Raw genomic sequence first — 7,096 nt, 5'->3', positions numbered from 1 at the left:
TTCGAACCTTATCTAATTAAAGTTCGAATTCTTCTTCTCCTTCTTCTTTCTATTTCTCTTTTCCTCTGACACTTCAAGGAATCTCTATACTGTGACATAGAGGATTCCACATTTTCCTTTTCTCTTCTCTTTCTTATGAGCAGGAGCAGAGACAAAGGCATTCTTGTTGAAGCTGACCCTGAACCTGAGAGGACCTTGAAGAGAAAACTAAGAGAAGCTAAAGCACAACTCTCTTTAGAGGACCTGACCGAATTCTTCAAGGAAGAAGAACACATGGCAGCCGAAAACAACAACAATGCAAGGAAGGTGCTGGGTGACTTCACTGCACCTACTCCTGATTTCTATGGGAGAAGCATCTCTATCCCTGCCATTGGAGCAAACAACTTTGAGCTTAAGCCTCAATTAGTTTCTCTAATGCAACAGAATTGCAAGTTCCATGGACTTCCAATGGAAGATCCTCATCAGTTCTTAGCTGAATTCTTGCAAATCTGTGACACAGTCAAGACTAATGGGGTTGACCCTGAGGTCTACAGACTGATGCTATTCCCTTTTGCTGTAAGAGACAGAGCTAGAATATGGTTGGATTCACAACCTAAAGATAGCCTGGACTCTTGGGAAAAGCTAGTCAATGCCTTCTTGGCAAAGTTCTTTCCACCTCAAAAATGGAGTAAGCTTAGAGTGGAAGTCCAAACCTTCAGACAGAAGGATGGAGAATCCCTCTATGAAGCTTGGGAAAGATACAAACAATTAATCAGAAAATGTCCCTCAGACATGCTTTCTGAATGGAGCATCATAGGTATTTTCTATGATGGTCTCTCTGAACTATCCAAGATGTCTTTGGATAGCTCTGCTGGAGGGTCTCTTCATCTGAAGAAGACGCCTACAGAAGCTCAAGAGCTAATTGAAATGGTTGCAAATAACCAATTCATGTACACTTCTGAAAGGAATCCCGTGAACAATGGGACAAGTCAGAAGAAAGGAGTTCTTGAGATTGATGCTCTGAATGCCATACTGGCTCAGAACAAGATATTGACCCAACAAGTCAATTTGATTTCTCAAAGTCTGTCTGGAATGCAAAATGCACCTGGCAGTACTAAGGAAGCTTCATCTGAGGAAGAAGCTTATGATCCTGAGAATCCTTCAATGGAAGAGGTGAATTACCTAGGAGAACCCTATGGAAACACCTATAATTCTTCATGGAGAAATCACCCAAATTTCTCATGGAAGAATCAAGAGAGACCCCAACAAGGTTTCAACAATAATAATGGTGGAAGAAACAGGTTTAGCAATGGCAAGCCTTTTCCATCATCTTCTCAGCAACAGACAGAGAGTTCTAAGCAGAATACTTCTGACTTAGCAACAATGGTCCCTAATCTAATAAAGACCACTCAAAGTTTCATGAATGAAACAAGGTCCTCCATCAGAAATTTGGAAGGACAAGTGGGTCAGCTGAGTAAGAAAATTACTGAACTCCCTCCTAGTACTCTCCCAAGTAATACAGAAGAAAATCCAAAAGGAGAGTGCAAAGCCATAACCATGGCCGAATCTAGAGAGGGAAGAGAGGAAGTGAACGCCACTGAGGAAGGCCTCAATGGGCGTGCACTAGCCTCCAATGAGTTCCCCAATGAGGAACCATGGGAATCTGAGGCTCAAAATGAGACCATAGAGATTCCATTGGACTTACTTCTGCCTTTCATGAGCTCTGATGAGTATTCTTCCTCTGAAGAGGATGAGTATGTCACTGAAGAGCAAGCTGCTAAATACCTTGGAGCAATCATGAAGCTAAATGATAAGTTATTTGGAAATGAGACTTGGGAAGATGAACCTCCCTTGCTCACCAAAGAACTGGATGACTTATCTAGGCAGAAATTACCTCAAAAGAGACAAGATCCTGGGAAGTTTTCAATACCTTGTACCATAGGCACCATGACCTTCAAGAAGGCTCTGTGTGACTTAGGGTCAAGTGTAAACCTCATGCCTCTCTCTGTAATGGAGAAGCTAGGGATCTTTGAGGTACAAGCTGCAAAAATCTCATTAGAGATGGCAGACAACTCAAGAAAACAAGCTTATGGACTTGTAGAGGATGTTCTGGTAAAAGTTGAAGACCATTATATCCCTACTGATTTCATAGTCCTAGAGACTGGGAAGTGCATGGATGAATCCATCATCCTTGGCAGACCCTTCCTAGCCACAGCAAAGGCTGTGATTGATGTTGATAGAGGTGAACTAATCATTCAAGTGAATGAAGAATCCTTTGTGTTTAAGGCTCAAGGATATCCCTCTGTCACCATGGAGATGAAGCTTGAAGAGCTTCCCTCAAATCAGAGACAAACAGAGCCCCCACAGTCAAACTCTAAGTTTGGTGTTGGGAGGCCACAACCAAACTCTAAGTTTGGTGTTGAACCCCCACATTCAAACTCTAAGTTTGGTGTTGGGAGGTTCCAACATTGCTCTGAGTATCTGTGAGGCTCCATGAGAGCCCTCTGTCAAGCTACTGACATTAAAGAAGCGCTTGTTGGGAGGCAACCCAATGTTTTATAATTAACTATTTCCTTTTGTTATTTTATCTTTTTTGTAGGTTGATGATCATAAGAAGTCACAAAATCAATTGAAAAAGCAAAAACAGAATGAAAAACAGGAAGAAAAACAGCACACCCTGGAGGAAGATGCTGCTGGCGTTCAAACGCCAGTAAGCCTAGCAGTTGGGCGTTTAACGCCCAGTCTGGCACCATTCTGGGCGTTTAACGCCAGAAAGGGGCACCAGACTGGCGTTAAACGCCAGGAAGGAGCAAGAACCTGGCGTTAAACGCCAGAAATGGGCACCAGCTCGGTGTTTAACGCCAGAAATGGCTCAAAACGTGATTTTGAATGCCATTTGGTGCAGGGATGACTTTTCCTTGACACCTAAGGATCTGTGGACCCCACAGGATCCCCACCAACCCCACCACCCTCTCTTCTTCTTCACCCATTCACCAATCACCTCAATACCTCTTCACCACTCACATCCATCTCCTCCATTTCTTCTTCTTCTACTCTCTTCTTTCTTCTTTTGCTCGAGGACGAGCAAACCTTTTAAGTTTGGTGTGGTAAAAGCATTGCTTTTTTGTTTTTCCATAACCATTTATGGCATCCAAAGCCGGTTCAACTGAGAAGGCATGACCTCAAGCCCATCACTAAGAAAAGGATGGAGCAAACAAGAGATCCCTGAGATACTTCAAGGGATGCACTTTCCTCCACAAGACTATTGGGAGCAAATTAACACCTCCCTAGGAGAGTTGAGTTCCAACATGGGACAACTAAGGGTGGAGCACCAAGAACATGCCATCCTCCTCCATGAAATTGGAGAAGATCAAAGGATCATGAGAGAGGAGCAACAAAGACAAGGAAGAGACATTGAGGAGCTCAAGCACTCCATAGGATCTTCAAGAGAAAGAAAGAGCCGCCATCACTAAGGTGGACCCGTTCTTTAATCTCCTTGTTCTTTATTTTTCTGTTTTTCGAATTTTAGTGCTTTATGTTTATCCATGTTTGTGTCTTATGATCATTAGTGTCTTAGTGTCTATGCCTTAAAGCTATGAATATGAATCCATCACCTTTCTTAAATGAAAACTGTTTTTATCACAAAAGAACAAGAAGTACAGGATTTCAAATTCATCTTTAAAACTAGCTTAATTAGTTTGATGTGGTGACAATACTTGTTGTTTTCTGAATGTATGCTTAAACAGTGCATATGTCTTTTGAATTTGTGGTTCATGAATGTTAAAATTGTTGGCTCTTGAAAGAATGATGAAAAAGGAGACATGTTACTGAGGATCTGAAAAATCATAAAAATGATTCTTGAAGCAAGAAAAAGCAGTGAATACAAAAAAAAAAGAGAGAAAAAGAAGGAGAAAAACGAAAAAAAAGGGGGAGAAAGAAAAAGAAAAGAAAAAGAAAGAAATAAAGTTGTGATCCAAGGCAAAAAGAGTGTGCTTAAGAACCCTGGACACCTCTAATTGGGGACTCTAGCAAAGCTGAGTCACAATCTGAAAAGGTTCACCCAATTATGTGTCTGTGGCATGTATGTATCCGGTGGTAATACTGGAAGACAGAGTGCTTTGGGCCACGGCCAAGACTCAATAAGTAGCTGTGTTCAAGAATCATCATACTTAACTAGGAGAATCAATAACACTATCTGGATTCTGAGTTCCTAAAGAAGCCAATCATTCTGAATTTCAAAGGATAAAGTGAGATGCCAAAACTGTTCGGAGGCAAAAAGCTACTAGTCCCGCTCATCTAATTTGGAGCTTAGTTTCATTGATAATTTGGAGTCCATAGTATATTCTCTTCTTTTTTATCTTATTTGATTTTCAGTTGCTTGGGGACAAGCAACAATTTAAGTTTGGTGTTGTGATGAGCGGATAATTTATACGCTTTTTGGCATTGTTTTTAGTATGTTTTTAATAGTTTTAGTTGAGTTTTTATTATATTTTTATAAGTTTTTAGTTAAAATTCACTTTTCTGGACTTTACTATGAGTTTGTGTGTTTTTCTGTGATTTCAGGTATTTTCTGGCTGAAATTGAGGGATCTGAGCAAAAATCTGATCCAGAGACTCAAAAGGACTGCAGATGCTGTTGGATTCTGACCTCCCTGCACTCGAAGTGGATTTTCTGGAGCTACAGAAGCCCAATTGGCGCGCTCTCAACGGCGTTGGAAAGTAGACATCCTGGGCTTTCCAGCAATATATGATAGTCCATACTTTGCCCAAGATTTGATGGCCCAAACCGGCGTTCAAAGTCACCTCAAGAAATTCCAGCGTTAAACGCCGGAACTGGCACCTAATTGGGAGTTAAACGCCCAAACTGGCACTAAAGCTGGCGTTTAACTCCAAGAAGAGTCTCTACACGAAATTGCTTCATTGCTCAGCCCAAGCACACACCATGTGGGCCCGGAAGTGGATTTTTATGTCATTTACTCATCTTTGTACACCTTAGGCTACTAGTTTTCTATAAGTAGGACCTTTTACTATTGTATCAGGGACTTTTGCGGGTAGCTATCTTCGTTTGATGCTATCTTAGACCATTGGGAGGCTGGCCATTCGGCCATGCCTAGACCTTGTTCTTATGTATTTTCAACGGTGGAGTTTCTACACACCATAGATTAAGGTGTGGAGCTCTGCTGTACCTCGAGTATTAATGCAATTACTATTGTTCTTCTATTCAATTCCGCTTGTTCTTTATCCAAGATATCACCTGTTCTTCAACATGATGAAGGTGATGATTGACGCCCATCACCATTCTCACTCATGAACAAGGTGACTGACAACCATTCTTGTTCTACAAGCATCTGAGGCTTAGTGAATATCTCTTGGATTCCTGATTGCACGATGCATGGTTGATCGCCTGACAACCGAGTGCTCGCCTGACAAACGAGCCAACCATTCTGTGAGATCAGAGTCTTCGTGGTATAGGCAAGAACTGATGGCGGCATTCAAGAGAATCCGGAAGGTCTAACCTTGTCTGTGGTATTCTGAGTAGGATACAGTGACTGAATGACTGTGACGTGCTTCAAACTCTAACCTGCTGGGCGTTAGTGACAGACGCAAAAGAGGGATTCTATTCCAGCAGGGGCGGGAACCAAACCGGTGATTGGCCGTACTGTGACAGAGTGCGTGAGCATTAGCTTTCACTGCGAGGATGGGAGGTAGCTGCTGACAACAGTGAAACCCTACACGAGCTTGCCATGGAAAGGAGTAAGAAGGATTGGATGAAGGCAGTAGGAAAGCAGAGAGACGGAAGGGAAGGCATCTTCATACGCTTGTCTGAAGCTCTTACACCAATGATATACATAAGTATCACTATCCTTATCTTTTATGTTATTTTCGTTCATCATATCCATTTGAGTCTGCCTGACTAAGATTTGCAAGATGACCATAGCTTGCTTCAATGCTAACAATCTCCGTGGGATCGACCCTTACTCACGTAAGGTATTACTTGGACGACCCAGTGCACTTGCTGGTTAGTTGTGCGAAGTTGTGTAATGCCATGGAATTGAACCACCAAGTTTTTGGAGTTCATGACCAGGGATTATGAGAGTTGTGAAAAGTATTGTTCACAATTTCGCGCACCAGCCCCCACAGTCAAACTCTAAGTTTGGTGTTGGGAGGCCACCACCAACTTCTAAGTTTGGTGTTGAACCCCCACATTCAAACTCTAAGTTTGGTGTTGGGAGGTTCCAACATTGCTCTGAACATCTGTGAGGCTCCATGAGAGCCCACTGTCAAGCTACTGACATTAAAGAAGCGCTTGTTGGGAGGCAACCCAATGTTATATTTATTATTTTCCTTTGTTATTTTATGTTTTCTATAGGTTGATGATCATGGGAAGTCACAAATTCAATTGAAAAAGCAGAAACAGAATGAAAAACAGGAAGAAAAACAGCTCACCCTGGAGGAAAACCTTGCTGGCATTTAAACGCCAGTAAGGGCAGCAAATGGGCGTTTAACGCCCAGTCTGGCACCATTCTGGGCGTTTAACGCCAGAAAGGGGCACCAGACTGGCGTTAAATGCCAGGAATGGGCACCAAGCTGGCGTTAAACGCCAGAAATGGTAGTAGGAGCATTTTTGCTCGCCACTTGGTGCAGGGATGAATTATTCTTGACACCTCAGGATCTGTGGACCCCACAGGATCTCCACCTACCCCACCACTCTCTGTCTTCTTTCTTCTTTTGCTCGAGGACGAGCAAACCTTCTAAGTTTGGTGTGGTAAAAGCATTGCTTTTTATTTCTCCATAACCATTTATGGCACCTAAGGCCGGAGAAACCTCTAAAAAGAGAAAAGGGAAGCCAAAAGCTTCCACCTCCGAGCCATGGGAGATGGAAAAATTCATCTCAAGGGATGCACTTTCCTCCACAAAACTATTGGGAGCAAATTAACACCTCCCTAGGAGAATTGAGTTCCAACATGGGACAACTAAGGGTGGAGCACCAAGAACATTCCATCCTCCTCCATGAAATTAAAGAAGATCATAGAATCATGAGAGAGGAGCAACAAAAGCAAGGAAGAGACATTGAGGAGCTCAAGCACTCCATAAGATCTTCAAGAGGAAGAACAAGC

General features: G+C 42.4%; 1 non-coding gene across 1 annotated transcript; it reads right to left on the bottom strand.

Moving 5' to 3' along the window:
* Nucleotides 1-669: 669 nt before the first annotated feature.
* Nucleotides 670-777, bottom strand: LOC130983639 (small nucleolar RNA R71). Its single transcript, XR_009087621.1, has one exon. It is a non-coding gene; the product is annotated as a small nucleolar RNA R71 (small nucleolar RNA).
* Between the last annotated feature and the right edge of the window lie 6,319 nt (nucleotides 778-7,096).

This window comes from Arachis stenosperma, chromosome 5 (assembly GCF_014773155.1).
Source record: "Arachis stenosperma cultivar V10309 chromosome 5, arast.V10309.gnm1.PFL2, whole genome shotgun sequence".
Classification (NCBI taxonomy): Eukaryota; Viridiplantae; Streptophyta; class Magnoliopsida; order Fabales; family Fabaceae; genus Arachis; species Arachis stenosperma.
This window is presented reverse-complemented; position numbering and strand designations above follow the sequence as displayed.